The sequence below is a fragment of the Bos indicus genome, chromosome 1, assembly GCF_029378745.1.
Source record: "Bos indicus isolate NIAB-ARS_2022 breed Sahiwal x Tharparkar chromosome 1, NIAB-ARS_B.indTharparkar_mat_pri_1.0, whole genome shotgun sequence".
In the NCBI taxonomy this organism is placed as follows: domain Eukaryota; kingdom Metazoa; phylum Chordata; class Mammalia; order Artiodactyla; family Bovidae; genus Bos; species Bos indicus.
In genome coordinates this window covers 104,367,768-104,386,283 of record NC_091760.1, presented here as the reverse complement: position 1 = coordinate 104,386,283, position 18,516 = coordinate 104,367,768, and the positions used below count along the sequence as shown (strand labels likewise).

Sequence of the window (18,516 nt, the reverse complement as noted above, 5' to 3'; positions counted from 1 at the left end):
GAAATGGAAACCCAATCCAATACTCTTGCCTGGAAAATTCCATGGACTGAGGAGCCTGGTAGGCTACCGTCTATGGGGTCGCAAAGATTTCGACACGACTGAGTGACTTCACTTTCACTTTTTTTTTTCATACATTATCATATATAAAACAGATAGCCAATGGGAATTTGCTGTATGACTCGGTGAACTCTAACCAAAGCTCTGTATCGACCTAGAAGTGTGGGATGGCGAGGGATGTGGGAGGTAATTTTAAGAGGGAGGGAACATAATTATACTTATGGCTGGTTCATGTTCATGTTTGACAGAAACCAACACAATACTTTAAAGCAATTATTGTTCAATTAAAAATAAATTTTAAAAAATATAGGGTTAAAAAGAAAAAAATCCGTTTTATATATATATTTTTAAAATTCTTTATACTGTCCTTAATTCTAAGTAAATGGATTTTAATTTAACTCTTAAGCTATAAGCTTAGGTAATGGATTTTTGATGTTTTTATTTTTTAATGTGAAAATGCAAAAGCAAGAGTTTCATCCATGTATTGCTTTGGTTGATATAATATTTTATTACAATGTAATCAAAGCATTTTCATCCTTACACAGGGACCATGATAATCTTCTCTGTATCATTCCAATTTTGTGCCAAAGAGAGCACAAAATATCTTCTAATTTAACTTGTCAATTCTTTGACATAGGCATGTTTAGAAGAGTTTGTTTACTTTACACATATTTATGGAGTTTTCCAATATTTTTAATTACTGTTTTTTGTTATTGAGAAATAATTAATTTTCTTTGGGGAGAAAATTCACATTGTATAGTTTCAATCTATTTTAATTTGTTGAGACTTGTTTTACAGCCAGTATATGTTCTAGCTTAGTAAATTCCCCTTGTGCTCTTTCAGAGTGTAGTCTACCTTTGCTGGGTATAGTAATCTACATACACCAGTTAAAGTAACTAATTGATATTCTTTAAATCTTCTATATTTACTAAGTAATTATGCTTACTTATTCTGTCAGTTATTTAAAAAGAGGTATTAAAATCGCCAACTGTCATTTTGGATTTATCTGTTCCTAATTTCCCTTGTGTCAGTTTTGCTCATGTGTTTCAAAGCTATGTTTAAATGTACACACATTTAGGACTGTTATATTTTCTTGATTAATTGACTCATTTATTAATGAAATATCTTTCTTTATCCCTGGAAATATTCACTGTTGTAAGATAACTTTTACTCATGTTACCACTTTAGAGTTTGATGATTATTTTCATGTAATTATTTTTCCCATCCATATTATTTTTATTTTTTTCCATATTACTTTTAATGTGCTCATCTGTTTTCACAAGAAAGTAAGTCTTATCCTGTTTAGCAAGAAACAGTTTGTTATTAAAAAAAAAAAAAGAATAGTAATTGAATGGAATCCTTTGAAAGTAATAATACTAAGTATCACTGTCTAAAATTTATAAATTATAAGCACACTTGGGAATAAATTGGAAGTATCCTGGTATATGGGAAAAGGCAATGGCATCCCACTCCAGTACTCTTGCATGGAAATCCCATGGATGGAGGAGCCTGGTGGGTTGCAGTCCATGGGGTCACTAAGAGACACGACTGAGCGACTTCACTTTCACTTTTCACTTTTCACTTTCCTGCATTGGAGAAGGAAATAGCAGCCCTCTCCAGTGTTCTTGCCTGGAGAATCCCAGGGGTGGGGGAGCCTGGTGGGTTGACGTCTACGGGGTCACACCGAGTTGGACACGACTGAAGTGACTTAGCAGTAGCAGCAGCATCCTGGTATATTCTCCATAATCCAAAGCTAATGGACAAATTGTGTTTTGGAAAAGTAGGAAATTAAAAAGAAAAATCTGGGAAATTCAGTTAGTGTTATAGATAGACCTAAGGTGTTCTACCATTGATTTGAAACAAGCTTTAATTATGCTTTTGCTGGATCTTAGTCAAATTCTCAGGAAAAAAGAAAGTTGATTTGTTTAGCTCTGATATACATTCCAGGGCTCCCCTGGTGGCTTGGATGGTAAGAATGCAATGCAGAAAACCCAGGTTTGATCCCTGGGTCAGGAAGATCCACTGGAGAAGGGAATGGCTACCCACTCCTGGCAAATTTCATGGACAAAGGAACCTAGTGGGCTAGAGTCCATGGGGTTGCAAAGAATCAGACATGACTGAGCAATTAAACAAGAATGCACACATACATTCCCAGTCCAGTTATCTATATTTGGGGAAGGAAAGAAGGAGGTCACATAACAAAAACTGATTACCAGTGTTAGCAGTATGTTTAGTAGAGAGACTGTAGCAACACTCAAAATATCACCTTCTACACCATCTAAAAGGAAAGATCCTATTCAGATATGCTTCAGGGATTGATAATCATATTTACCACTTCTTTGCAAGTTATATTTGAATCATTTAGCATTTGTTTGTTCTCATAAAACTTATAGATTCATTGAAAATTGTAAATTGCCTTTTGTTCCACTTACTTAGTTTTCTAGAATATTATTTTATTCACCTCTTACTGTTCCATGTCTGTGTTGGATATCAGTGTTATCAATATTCTTTTTATATCCATAAGCACATCATTTCTGATTTTTCTCCTGAGACAATTCAGCTGGCATGATCTGTCCATCTGCTAGGATCAGCCCTGGTGGATCCCTGGGAATACTGCACAACTACAATTCAATAATTTCCTTGATCTCGCATCCTCAGAATTCTCTTCAGTGTCATTGAGAACACATTGTAGAACAGATATCTTTTTTTTTTTTTTTTCCTACAGCATGATAAAAACTGAAGTGAATATTTAAGCAGCCTTCATAGCTGGGTAATTTTAGTTTAAGTTTTAAAATCTTTAATTCCTGACTGGGATAAGAATTCTGAGATCAGCAATGATATTGAAGGTATCATTTTCTTGGACTGCAATTTGTCTTTGGTAATTATTTCTGAACTAGTAATCATTTTATCATTATTATATACAGTTTTTAACATTTTGGAGTCACTTTAATGAAAGACAACATATCTAGATAAAACATTAAATTAAAAAAAAAAAAAAACTAGCCAAGAAAGATGACATTCAAGTTATAAGAGTTACAGAAAAAGAAATGAGGAAATGAAGAAAGAAGAAAAGGTATAAAAGATCGTCACATATTTATAGATTTCAAAGAAGCGCAGCTGATGAAGGTGACTTCTTTATCTTCACTCCCAAATATTGTCCCTTTTCCTCCTTTATTGGGCTATGTTAATGAATAACCATATTAATTTTTCCTCTCTAAATAAACCAGTTTTCAGTATCTACATAATAACCAATTCAATTCAAACTATCATCATCCTGCACCCAAATAATGACATATCCTCCTAAGTATAATTTTTCCAACACAATTTTCCCCTCCAGTTAATTCTTCATTAAAGCTCTTCTTATTCTAAATTACAAGTATTAGTTCATGATACTTCAGTAGACTTCCACACCCTTAATACATAGCTTAGTTTCCTGGAACACCTTTGTTGTTTAGTCGCTCAGTCCTGCCTGACTCTTTGTGACCCCATGGACTGTAGCATGCCAGGCTTCCCTGTCCTTCACCGTCTCTCAGAGCTTGCTCAAACTCATATCCATTGAGTCAGTGATGCCATCTCATCCTCTGTCATTCCCTTCTCCTGCCTTCAACATTTCCCAGCATCAGGGTCTTTTCTAATGGTTCAGCTCTAATTATTTTCTAATTATGTAACAGTTTTGGAGATCATGTCTAACTTTGCTTATTTAATTAGGAAAATAAAATATTCAGAATAAAAAATTTGGATAAAATGAACTCTGAATTTCATACTTGAGATTTTCCATATTTGTAAATATTGTATACATAAATGAGATTTCTAGTAAGGACCCAGAGAACCTCATCAATTTTAAATCCAGAGCAGAACTTAATCAATTTGCAAGAATATTTCCCCTGCTTATTCTGGACTTTCCAACAATCCTATATATGAAATCGAAGAATTTCTATCCTATTTTGTACCTAGGAGTAAAGAGATGGTATCTTATAATCCTTTCTATACTTTGAGCACTTGACTTTGCAGTAAATTATTTAGTGACCTACTATTAACAGACTGTAAGATTTTCTCATTGTTTATGCTTTTTCTCCCCATCTCCACTTCCTAAATATTTTTATTTGCATTTGTAGATCTGTTAGACATTTGAAAAAGAAATATAAATGAACAATAAATCCCATCACTACTGAAGAAAAGAACTAAATTCAAAGGTATCTAGAGTTCTTGGATTTATCCTAATAAGCTGTGCCAACAAAGATTTATGTGATGAAGATAATTACTGGCTCTCGGTACTTGTCTTTGGTTTAAATATCTGAGAGCTAAAAGTTATAATCTTATTTAAAATTATCAGCTTAACTATTTTATGCATTAAAGGCCTTTCCAAAATTTAAATTTAAATCATCACATCACATACCAAGTGATAAATACCCCTGTACAATAGTAGTAAATTTTATTTGTAAAATCTTATTGCATCATAAACTTTGAAGATCAGCAATGTGTTGATATTATGCTTATATATATATATATATATATATACACATATATATGCATTGTTTCTAAGTCTGCCACCTTCCATATGATGTTAATTTAAATTTCACAGTGGTCTGTCAGTGTTTCATAATATCACAATTTAGTATACATGTATATTCTTGCTTTTATAAAATTTTAAATTTCCTCCCCCCTCTACCCACCCATCAGTGACATCATACTACCTAGTATCTCAGATTTAGTCTGTTAATGTGAAAACAATTCAGTCTGACCACTCATATTAGGTATATGTTTCTTTTGACTTTTCATTGCAACTCATGGCATCTTTTTACTTCTACTGCAATTCTGCTTGAAGTTTTGATGTATCTTAATACCACCCTCAACTATATAAATGAACTCTGATTGACCAAGAATATCACTGTAATTCCTTCACCCTTATAGGAAATTCAGTCTAATTTGTTCAGAGTAAAGCCCAGGATACATTTTCAGTGTTGGGAAAGAACGTCTCTTCCTTTTGAAAGTAAGGATATTTTTATATGATATCTGCAAACACCTCTGTCATTTCTGGAAGGTCCTCAGGCCATATAGAAACATAGAGAAGGGCACATCTGGGAGGAACATGATGAATCAGAACCCTTGATAATACATTAGGTCAAGTCATATTTGAATCTGATTATCCTCCTGAAATTTACTTTTACTTAGGCTGATACATTGCTTTTTAAAATTTTATTCTGAAATGTATATGGCATGTTAAAGGAAATGGAATAGTCAAAATGACTATGGAATCAGAAATAAACAATTAAAAACAAATTCAGAAGATTTGTAATATCTGATTCAAGACTTATTATAGATCTATAGTAATCAAGACAGTGTGGTATGGATGAAAATACAGATTCATAAACAGATGAAACAAAACAGAGAGTCCAGAATTAAATCCAAGTAAGTTAATTAATGGATCTTTGAAAAGTTGCTAAGAAAATTAAAAGGAAAGATAGTCCTTTTGTTTGTTTCCTCTTAGTCTTCATTTTTTATTGAGGTATAGTTGATGCCCTATATTATATAAATTTTAGGAATGCAACATAGTGATTCTCAATTTTTAAAGACTATACTTCATTTATAGTTATTATAAAATAATTAACTATATTTTTCCTATGTTATGCTATATATCCTTGTAGCATATTTATTGACTATATAGCAGTTTGTGATCTTAATTCCCTCCCCTTTCCCTCTCCTCTGATAACCAAAAGTTTGTTCTCTATACCTTTGATTCTGTTGTTATATTCACTAGTTTACATTTTTAGATTCCACAGATGTGATATTATACAGTAGTTTTCTTTCTCTATCTCATTTACTTCTCTTAGTATAATACCTTCCAAGTCTATGTTGTGGCAAATGAAATATTTTGCTCTTTTTTTATGGCTGAGTAGAATTCTGTTGTGTATGTATGTGTGTATATACATATATACACCACAGCTTTATACATTCATTTGTTGATGGACACTTAAGTTGCTTCCATATCTTGGCAATTGTAAATAATGCTGCTCTGGACATTGAGGTGTATTAATCATTTTGATTGCTTACTCCTTGAAAGGAAAGCTATGACCAACCTAGATAGCATATTGAAAAGCAGAGACATTACTTTGCCAACAAAGGTCCATCTAGTCAAGGCTATGGTTTTTCCAGTGGTCATGTATGGATGTGAGAGTTGGACTGTGAAGAAGGCTGAGTGCAGAAGAATTGATGCTTTTGAACTGTGAGTTGGAGAAGACTGTTGAGAGTCCCTTGGACTGCAAGGAGATCCAACCAGTCCATTCTGAAGGAGATCAGCCCTGGGTGTTCACTGGAATGACTGATGTTAAAGCTGAAACTCCAGTACTTTGGCAACCTCATGTGAAGAGTTGACTCACTGGAAAAGACTCTGATGCTGGGAGGGATTGGGGGCAGGAGGAGAAGGGGATGACAGAGGATGAGATGTCTAAATGGCATCACTGACTTGATGGACGTGAGTCTGAGTGAACTCTCAGGAGTTGGTGATGGACAGGGAGGGCTGGAGTGCTGGGATTCATGGGGTCTAAAAGAGTCGGACACAACTGAGTGACTGAATTAACTAACTAATTATTTTGAATTAGTGTTTTCTTTTTTTCAGATATTTACCCAAGAGTGAAATTACTGGGTCATATGGCAGGTCTGCTTTTAGTTTCTTAAGATATTTCCATCTTATTCTCCATAGTGGCTGCACCAATTTACATTCCCATCAAGAGTGTCTGAGGGTTCTCTTTTCTCCACATCTTCACCATTATTTGTTATTTCTGTTCTTTGATGGAGTTGTTCTGATGGGTGTGATGTGCCTTTCTCAGTTGACTGATGACGGTAAGTGCTTTTTTTTTTTTTTTAATGTTCCCATTGGCCATCTGTAAGTTGTCTTTAAAAAATTCTTAGAGGCAAGAGCCAATAGGGCCAGATATGCTTAATTATCTGTGGCCTGGACTACTGCGTGGAGAGACTAGGTTTATGAAATACCCCTCACATTGTCTTCTTATAATACATTGCAACATTTCTCTTTTAATGGAGCTGAAACCAGAAACAATTTCTCCATTTATTCCATCCACGGTGCTTAGAAGCCTGTGTAATTTGAGGTCCAGACAAAGGTTGACTGCCTATACACAGGCATTTATAATGAAACTGTAGCAGATTATAGAAAGTTGACCCATATTATTTGACAAATCATTTTCTGAGGACTTGTAAGTAAACAAAATTGAAAGAGGTCAGTTCCTGTTAAAGTGACTTACAACATCAAATTATAGTTCTTTTTTTTAATAACTGAATAAGAGGATTAGATTTTAAAATGTATTTTGTGATTTTGGTGTTTTTCTTTTTTTGCATAGTAGATTAGAAAATCTTTCTTGTATTTACATTATTTCTAAACTATGAAGCATGAATGATAAGATTATTTATGAAATATAAAATTGTGAAGCATGGTTAAGTTTGCACTTAGTAATAAAGTATTTCCACAGCCAGCTATACATTACTTATCCCATTATGTAACATTTACATTAGAAGTTGTTAAATATTTTAAATGAAAGCATAAAAGTAATGCACTGCTTAGACTCATGGTACTCATGTATGATATTATGTGGTTTAGCTGTAATTTTTTAAACAATAGTATACATAGTGTAGATTTTTGTCTATACATACGCAATGTTCTAGGGTTCAGTTTGGTTTGGGTTGAAGTATAGTTTTTGTAATTAATAAATTTTATTCTTTAGAATCTTTTCTCATCTTATAATATGGGAAAATGCCTTTATATTTGACAAATGTGTTTCACCTCATTCTAATGCAGGATAGGTATCATGATTCACAGTTATCTTTTATGTTTTTTAATTTTCATTATATATTGGACAATGTCATACAACAAAATCTATGTTTAGTGTGTTGTGTGAAGTCTGAGGGTCCTTATACCTGAAGAAAGAAAAACCAGGTTCTTGTAGCATGTAACTGATTATAGCATGTAGAAATCTATGATCTTCACATGAGGTGCATTCCTTAATATATAATTCAGTGTAAAATAGGATGTTTGAGAATCATACTAAGTCCACTTAAATTACTGTCTTGTTCTTTTTGAAAAAGAAAAAAAAAATCTCAGATAATTAGAGGTTGGTTTAAGCTGTATCTTCTTTTATATCCCACTTACCAAGTAGTTTACAACAGTGAGAGGAAGTTTCAGTACTTATGTGGAAATTATTACACTAGACAAATATTATTTCATTTCAGCAAGCAGGCACAGAAACATTTATACAAGTATTCTTGTAAGTTTAGAGGACTTCCACTTTCCCTTGCACAAATAACATGTTTGAAAACAAATGAAATTGCTTCATGGCAGATAAATAAATTTACCTGTCACATTAGTAAAGAGAATCCATGTTATTTTATGAAGACAAAAGTGATTTTCTTGACCTGGAGTGCTATTCTAACTGTGGACACTCCCATTACTATCAGGGGTAAAGTGCCTGTGCCATTCTAACCAGCTGCATATCTTAAATATTACTTGTTTTAAAACCAAAAGTTATTGTAATTAATGAGCTCTGTTAGTTCAGTTCAGTCACTTAGCCATGTCTGACTATTTATGACCCTGTGGACTGCAGCATGCCAGGCTTCCCTGTCCACCACCAACTCCCAGAGCTTGCTCAACTCATGTCCATTTATTTGGTGATGGCATCCAACCTTCTCATCCTCTGTTGTCCCCATCTCCTCCTGTCTTTAATCTTTCATAGCATCAGGATCTTTTCAAATGAGTCAGCTCTTCACATCAAGTGGCCAAAGTATTGGAGTTTTAGCTTCAGCATCAGTCCTTCCAATGAATATTCAACACTGATTTCCTTTAGGATGGACTGGTTTGATCTCCCTGCAGTCCAAGGGACTCTCAAGAGTCTTCTCCAACACCACAGTTCAAAAGCATCAATTCTTCAGTGCTTAGCTTTCTTTATGGTCCAACTTTCACATCTATACATGACTACTGGAAAAACCGTAGCTTTGACTAGATGGATTTTGTCAGTAAAGTAATGTCTTTGCTTTTCAATATACTGTCTATCTTGGTTATAGTTTTTCTTCCAAGGAGCAAATGTCTTTTAATTTTGTGGCTGCAGTCACAATCTGCAGAGGTTTTGGAGCCCAAGAAAATAAAGCCTGTTACTGTTTCCATGGTTTCCTCATCTATTTGCCATGAAGTGATGGGATCTGATACCATGATCTAAGTTTTTTGAATGTTTAGTTTTAAGCCAACTTTTTCACTCTCCTCTTACATTTTCAACAAGAGGCTCTTCAGTTCCTCTTCTCTTTCTGCTATAAGGGTGGTGTCATCTGAATATCCGAGGTTATTGATATTTCTCCCCACAAGCTTGATTCCAGTTTGTGCTTCATCCAGCCTTGAATTTTGCATGATGTACTCTGCATACAAATTAAATAAGCAGGGTGACAATATACAGCTTTGAAGTACTCCGTTCCCAATTTGGAACCAGTCTGTTCCGTGTCTGGTTCTAACTGTTGCTTCTTGAGCTCTATAGTACATATTAAATGAGCTCTATAATACGTATTAAAATAGTAATAGGTAAAACTAATACAATATTGTAAAGTTTAAAAATAAAATAAAATTAAAAAAAAAAAATGCCCTGTAGTTGCCTTTGGCATGTGCTCTTCTGTTTAAAGTCATTTGAATGCTAACAACCCCTGGAGTCTGTTTTCCTGAATTGGATATAATAAATAATTAGCTGATTAGCTCTTAGACTGTAGATTAAAATTTGCCAAATAATTTATTCTTAAAGTGTAGAATGATATTACTTTAATTTGTGGATTAGATTAGGGACGTGAAAACAAATATTTTGGAAAGGTGTCTTGGAATAGGTAAAGAACACCAAAGCCTATGTGTCTCTGATTACTTCTTCATTTCTCTGGTTATATTTTATCAATGGAATTCAGTTGCCTCCTCTTAATTATTTGAGAAGAACTTGTTTTGCATTCTTGAAAAATTTCTTCCATAACAAATAAAAAAATTTAGATAATCAAAAGTTAGGTTTATTTTTAACTCTCAAATATATCAAAATGTTTTTCATAATTTTTATTACTTAAGCATTTTATATATGTATATATACATAAATATTTCTTGTATTCAAGATTTTGCTTAATCTTATTATTTACTTCTTTTTAACTACATCAAAATTGTCAAATAAGCCTCAATATTACTATTCCTACTCTGTCTTTCCAGTTCAAATTTAAATCTAGTCCATAATATTTTAAAGAATATTAATCTGAAATGACTGTCATTCTTCAATTTCTTAGTCAAAATAGGTGAAATGTTAGGAATCTTTTCATTCTGCCTATAATTAATTAGTTGTAATAACACATATTCTAGGTGTAACGCAATATAAAGTCAGACAAAATATGTCTCACATCCAAACATGACTACTGGAAAAATCATAGCCTTGACTAGACACATCTTTGTTGGCAAAGTAATGTCTCTGCTTTTTAACATGCTGTCTAGGTTGGTCATAACTATTCTTCCAAGGAGTACGTGTCTTTTTATTTCATGGCTGCAGTCACCATTTGCAGTGATTTTGGAGCCCCCCAAAATAAAGTCTGCCACTGTTCCCACTGTTTCCCCATCTATTTGCCATGAAGTGATGGGACCAGATGCCATGATCTTCATTTTCTGAATGTTGGGCTTTAAGCCAGCTTTTTCACTCTCCTCTTTCACTTTCATCAAGAGGCTTTTTAGTTCTTCTTCACTTTCTGCCATAAGGGTGCTGTCATCTGCATATCTGAGGTTACTGATATTTCTCCCAGCAATCTTGATTCCAACTTGGGCTTATTCCACCCCAGTGTTTCCCATGATGTACTCTTCATATAAGTAAAATAAGCAGGGTGACAATATACAGCCTTGACATATTCCTTTTCCTATCTGGAACCAGTCTGTTGTTCCACGTTCAGTTCTAACTGTTGCTTCCTGACCTGCATACAAATTTCTCAAGAGGCAGGTCAGGTGGTCTTGTATTTCCATCTCTTTAAGTATTTTCCAGAGTTTGTTGTGATACACACAGTCAAAGGCTTTGCCATAGTCAATAAAGGAGAAGTAGACATTTTTCTGGAACTCTCTTGGTTTTTCTATGATCCAATGGATGTTGGCAATTTGATCTCTGGTTCCTCTGCCTTTTCTAAATCCAACTTGGACATCTGGATGTTCACAATTCACATACTGTTGAAGCCTGGCTTGGAGAATTTTCAGCACTACCTTACTAGTGTGTGTGATAAGTTCAATTGTGCAGTACGTTAACATTCTTTGGCATTGCCTGTATTTGTAATTGGAATGAAAGTTGACCTTTTCCAGTCCTGTGGCCATTGCTGAGTTTCCAAATTTGCTGGCATAATGAGTGCAGCACTTTCACAGCATCATCTTTTAGGAATGAAATAGCTCAACTAGAATTCCATCACCTACACTAGCTTTGTTTGTAGTGATGCTTCCTAAGGCCCACTTGACTTCACATTCTAGGATGTCTGCCTCCAGGTTGGTGATCATATCATTGTGATTATCTGGGTCGTGAATATCTTTTTTGTATAGTTCTTCTGTGTATTCTTGCCATCTCTTCTTAATATCTTCTGCTTCTGTTAGGTCCATACAGTATCTGTCCTTTTTTTGTGTCCATCTTTGCATGAAATTTTCCCTTGGTATCTCTAATTTTCTTAAAGAGGTCTCTAGACTTTCCCATTCTGTTGTTTTCCTCCATTTCTTCACATTGATTGCTGAGGAAGGCTGTCTTATTTCTCCTTTCTATTCACAAATAGTTCTGAATAGGAGAGAAGTTAAAGGCAAAGGAGAAAAGGAAAGATATATCCATTTGAAAAACAGTACAGTATCTGAAATTAAAGGCAACTAAAACAAAAACATCAGCAGTAGAAGCAACGCTGAATTTTCTTAAGGTGATTGTAGAGCTCTTAGAAAGAGTTATGCAAGAACAATAATTATCTAACCTGAAATGTATAAAAAACTGTAAAAAGTAGTGATCAAATTTTATAGCCTGCAGAATTATATCAAATATTCTAACATGCATGTGTTAATGATTCAGAGGAGGAAAATGATGCAGAAAATTTTGGGGAAAATAAGTAATGTTCACAAGTTACCAATTTTTGATAAATACATCAACTATAAGACATTTTGGTGACCTTATAAAAAGATAAATATAAAGAAAATCAGACCAGTAAAAACCATAATTAATCTAAAGAAAACAAACAGAAAGCAAGTTGCTTTAGAAACTTTGTCTTCCATCAAATAGCTGTGATTTGATCTGATTTTACTGTTCTTAGTCTTTTCTTCTTTTTATCTGTTCTAAACACTGCTACTTTAATAAAGATTCCACAAGAATAAAAATGTTTAAACAATTTTAAAACACCAGTATTAAGTGAAATGTTGGAAGAAATACTTCTATAAAATGATGCAATAGTAAAAAAGGAGGAAAAATAGAAACAATGTGTGACAGTTCCTTTTTAGCCACTATTATTATTATTAAAATAATAGTAAAGTAAGCTGCTAAATATTACAGAAAAAATTCATAAAAACAATGGTATTTTAGAATGGAAATCACCCTGAGGTATTAAAATGGCTATGAAGGAATCATTGAACAGACACAATAAGTGTTGGAGAGCATTTTCTGAGATTGCAAAACAAATAGTACTGTGAATACATCAGGGGTAGCAAGTTAGCGTTGGAAGGGAAAAGTATGGTTCTTCATCTGACAATGTCAAGGTATAGGCATTAACAGACTCTTTGAGAAAGAAAATCTAGATTTAGGTTTGAGAAATTCTGCAGTTGATGTCATGTAATTTCTATTTTATCTGGATTGTACAAAATAAGGTGATCACTTGAAATTACAGGGGACAATGATAGAGATTCAGACTGGAATATAATATTAAAATTTAAAGTAACTGTTTTATAAAGGGGATATTTAGCTGACTCTGGATATGTATGAATATTCTTAGTTGACTTAAGTGTCTTAGTTTAACATTTAAAATCCTAAATATGTAATAGCATGGATGGAAATAATATGTTACATATAATTTTTCTGGCACCGCTGAGCAGGCTGAGAAAAATGTGACCTCAAATTATTTTTCATGTGCAGGAAATGCACATGATCCATGATAAAATTGTGCTAATTTTCTAACTGGGAGATATCTTATAGCAGGAATTAACACTTTTTACTAATGAGCAGAAATTTTATACATAGTCATCTGGAGTAAACTGAGCCCATGAAGTCACATGTTAATGGAATTCACATGAGAAATACTATGTCATAGTTTCAGCGCCTGGCAGACAGTTATAGAAACACACAGCCAGTGAATTTATGTTGGATAGTAGCACTTGTGAATTAGGTGCTGAAATTCTACCATTTCACAATTGAATTTGGCACCTTCTCTTAATCTCCTCCAGATAAAACATAGCACAAAATATAAAACATAGCATGTAAGTGGCATGCTACAGCGTTACTTAGAGTTTGTTAAGTGGCAAATTGCTGCTGACACTACTGGCAATTTTAGTACTTACAGTAAAGCACAATACAATTTAGAATAAAACAAATGGAGTTTTAAACTGAAGTGTTGCAAAAAGAAGGAATGTCACCTGTAGTAGGAAACAAATTACATCTTGGTATTTTTTAGGAAATAAGCTGTTTACTTTTAAGTATGTTTAAGACTGGATTTTATGTAGCTGCTTTGGTGGTGGTGTTACTGTTGCTGCTGTTGTTTCAAATTAAAAAGTGAAAAATCATTTTTCAAAGGACCAGGAAATATGTTAGTTATACATTTTATAAATGTCTTGCAAAATGTCAAGATGTTAAATAGAAGATCAGATTGCTTACAGCAGTTTCATTGTAGTAAAGGTCAGACTTACGTCTACGGAACAGAAAAGAGCAAGTCTTCCCCTGTTTTTTTCATGAAGACCGAAGACTAGTTGTTAAGGACAAGAGAGAGGCTCTGAAACTTTGTTCTGGATGGATGTTATATTCGCTAACTAAGGACTGTGATCATGAAGTCAAAGTGTTGATATTAGTCTTCTGTGATGGTAAGGAATTTAGTCAATTTCAGGGGGTATGATTATTTAATATTATTCATAAAATATTCAAAATATATTAGGAACCTAACTCATGACTTATGTGCAAATAATATTGATGAAATATTTAATGTTTTAAATGAGGATGTTTTGTAGAGATTGGATGTTTACAATTATTCTTATGATAGGTGGCTAAACATCAAAATATAAAATAAAATTTCTTTCATTTTTAATAGGCTGCTTCACCTTCAGATTATTTTAAACCTATAAACAAGAATAAATTTGGATGCTCAGGGCTTCTCTGACTGGTATTTACAAGAAACTTTTATTCCAAATCACTCATTTATATCTAGTTAAGACAGGAAAGATGTGAAGAGTCATGAAGAGTCACATCAACTTCTCCATTGGTTGTTGATTTATTACATGCCTTAAAGGAAAAAAAAAAAAAAGACACAAATGCTAGGTTATATTGAAAGTATATGTTGCTGGATCTGTAACTAGTAAAAAGAAAAGCTTTTTGGTGTATGTGAAATCTCACAATGGAAAATGAACTAGGAATTGTCCATATTTGGTTGCATAAAGTAAAACTCCTATTCTTCTCATACTCTACTGAAATTCTCTATAAATTCAACAAAATTCTCTATTTACTCATGGTCCATATATTTGCAAACACATAATCCTATAGTTCAGTTCAGTTCAGTTCAGTTCAGTCGCTCAGTCGTGTCCAACTCTTTGCGACCCCATGAATTGCAGCACGCCAGGCCTCCCTGTCCATCACCAACTCCTGGAGTTCACCCAAACTCATGTCCATCGAGTCGGTGATGCCATCCAGCCATCTCATCCTCTGTCGTCCCCTTCTCCTCCTGCCCCCAATTCCTCCCAGCATCAGAGTCCTTTCCAATGAGCAGCCCAAGGGACTCTCAAGAGTCTTCTCCAACACCACAGTTCAACAACATCAATTCTTCTGTGCTCAGCTTTCTTCAAAATCCAACTTTCACATCTATACATGACTACTGGAAAAACCATAGCCTTGACTAGACGGACTTTGTTGGCAAAATAATGTCTCTACTTTTCAATATGCTATATAGGTTCGTCATAACTTTCCTTCCAAGGAGTAAGCGTCTTTTAATTTCATGGCTGCAGTCACCATCTGCAGTGATTTTGGAGCCCAAAAAAATAAAGTCTGACACTGTTTCCACTGTTTCCCCATCTATTTCCCATGAAGTGATGGACCCGGATGCCATGATCTTCATTTTCTGAATGTTGAGCTTTAAGCCAACTTTTTCACTCTCCTCTTTCACTTTCATCAAGAGGCTTTTTAGTTCCTCTTCACTTTCTGCCAAAAGGGTGTTGTCATCTGCATATCTGAGGTTATTGATATTTCTCCCGGCAATCTTGATTCCAGCTTGTGCTTTTTCCAGCCCAGCATTTCTCATGATGTTCTCTGCATATAAGTTAAATAAGCAGGATGACAATATACAGCCATGATGTACTCCTTTTCCTATTTGGAACTGGTCTGTTCCATGTCCAGTTCTAACTGTTGCTTCCTGATCTACATATAGGTTTCTCAAGAGGCAGGTCAGGTGGTCTGGTATTCCCATGTCTTTAACACTTTCCCTCAATTTATTGTAATCCACACCGTCCAAGGCTTTGGCATAGTCAATAAAGCAGAAATAAATGTTTTTCTGGAACTCTCTTGCTTTTTCAATGATCCAGTAGATGTTGGCAATTTGATCTCTGGTTCCTCTGCCTTTTCTAAAACCAGCTTGAACATCTGGAAGTTCATGGTTCGTGTATTGCTGAAGCCTGGCTTGGAGAATTTTGAGCATTACTTTACTAGCATGTGAGATGAGTGCAATTATGCAGTAGTTTGAGCATTCTTTGGCATTGGCTTTCTTTGGGATTGGAATGAAAACTGACCTTTTCCAGTCCTGTGGCCACTGCTGAGTTTTCCAAATTTGCTGGCATATTGAGTGAAGCACTTTCACAGGATCATCCTCCAGGATTTGAAATAGCTCAACTGGAATTCCATCACGTCCACTAGCTTTGTTCATAGTGATGCTTTCTAAGGCCCACTTAACTTCACATTCCAGGATTACTGGCTCTAGATGAGTGATCACACCATCATGATTATCTTGGTAATGAAGATCTTTTTTGTAGAGTTCTTCTGTGTATTCTTGCCACCTCTTCTTAATATCTTCTGCTTCTGTTAGGTCAATACCATTTCTGTCCTTTTTCAAGCCTATCTTTGTATGAAATGTTCTTATAGTAGTGGAGATCAAATCAAAATCTCTAGGTTCTGTAGGTAGAGTTTTTGTTGACTGAGGACTTGCCCAATTTACTCTTTACTACATTGTATTTCAAAAGAAGTTTGAGATTTCATTTTAGTTGCTTTGTTAAATTTCAGAATTAATTCTCCTATAGCTTTCCACGCTGTCACCACTTCACCTATTCACACACAATAAGCAATAAAAGACAAAAGACTGAAACGTAAAATTCAGAATCCTTCAAAGATTCTTTGTGCACTTGGAGAAAAGTTAAAACCTTTAGAGGAGTCAGAGCTAACTACCTTTTAATTGATTTTACATGTGAGGCATCTCCATAAAAGTATGTATTTCTTTTTTAAATGTTATAATTTGACAGAAGCTAATAAAACATTTTAAATAGCTTTATACAATTTTCTCCAAGATAGAAACAATATTCACAGTCCTAGAGCATGTATGTTGCTGGAATTCTGTTTTTGTAATCCATCATGTTCCAACAAAAATAATAGCAATTATTTTAATAGGCCTCTTCATAACTACTGTGGTTGATTAATGACATCAATTTCCTGGTGTCCAGACATGAACTAAACTTTCTTTTTTGAGGATCCATGATTCAGATCACAGTTAAATCCTGACATTTTCCCCATCATCATATTTTTGTTATCTGACTCTTGATGGGCATCTAGATCCTTGTGTCTGTAAAACATTTCCAGAGCTGTCTTTTTATTTTTGTTTAGTTCCTAACTGCATTATCTGCTCAGTGTGGACATATTCCCACAATCACATTTTCCAAAGTATCTTAATTATTCTTTCTCCATCTATGTAATATTAAGAGAAGCCTAATTGTTACATTCCTGTTTGTTTTCCTATGAATTGCTTATTTATATTTACATTACTCACTGATTAATCACAATTTTGCAATAGGCATATTTCATATTTGTTTTAAGTCTCTTTATACAGACCTTGGGTTTTGCATTTGTCGTCATTCTTTGAGTGTACATTTATATCAATGATTTTGTTTTGAAATGACTTTGCTTCCCAGAATCTCTGAATCAACTTTCTAACTTACTCCTTTTTTTTTTACTTGCTCCTGTATTTTCTGTAAATAGCTAAAATCTTCTTTTTAAAAAAATGTGAAAAAATTATAAAACTCAACTGCCTGAAATCATCTAGTTGCCATTCCATTCACTTAGGCCAAAACTCAACTCCTTACAATTGACTTGTAAGTTCTATATGATTAAGACTCCTGTAAACTCCTTGAAGTTATCCTTCATTTCTGTCCAACTATGTGAAGCTATTTTAAAATTTTAAAACACATATTCTTTCTTATACTAGGGAATTGCCAATTATCTTCTCTTTTCCTGTAATTGTTTACTTCCATATCATTACATGGCAGACTTCTCATCATTTAGCTGAAAATACATCATCTTAAATACGCTCTATAAAATGCTTTCCAAACTAAAATATGTCCTATTCCTCAGAAAATCTCTCTACTCAAATCTTTTTTTATATTTTTTTGCTATATTTAACTGAAATTATCATTGTTTGTTTTTGCCCCCTTTATTTTTTAATTATTATTATTATTATTTTTTACTTTACAATATTATATTGGTTTTGCCATACATCAACATGCATCCACCCATGGGTGTACACATGTTCCCCATCCTGAACCCCCCCTCCCTCCCCATACCATCCCTCTGGGTCATCCCAGTGCACCAGCCCCAAGCTTCCTGTATCCTGCATCGAACCCCTTTAATGTAATATAATCTCAGAAAATGAACCTGGACCTCCTTGTTTCCTACTGTATCCCCAGAACAGGTAACACTGTCATCAAGGCCCCAGTAAACACCTGGTGAGCTCTTTCTTGTAGAATTCTCAGTGGATTCTTTCCTAATTGATAATATAAATTAAAAAGCCTCTAATCTTTGCTCTTTAAGTACTTCCTTATGTAAGTTCAGTTTATTTCACTAGAAGTAAATGCTAGGAGGAGAAATGCAATGCTCCTGGAAATGTATTAGTCATGGAGAGCTTACACAGTGATAAGCAATAAAAATGGTTTGTTTTCAGTAACTTTTACAACACTATGATGAAAGCATTGTTATTTCTATTTTACAAATGAGACACATGAGGCTGTGA

At 34.1% G+C, this 18,516-nt stretch overlaps 1 non-coding gene across 1 annotated transcript; it reads right to left on the bottom strand.

Annotated features, from left to right (window-relative positions):
* Positions 1-557: 557 nt before the first annotated feature.
* On the bottom strand, positions 558-663 carry LOC139185290 (U6 spliceosomal RNA). Its single transcript, XR_011568907.1, has one exon. It is a non-coding gene; the product is annotated as a U6 spliceosomal RNA (small nuclear RNA).
* Between the last annotated feature and the right edge of the window lie 17,853 nt (positions 664-18,516).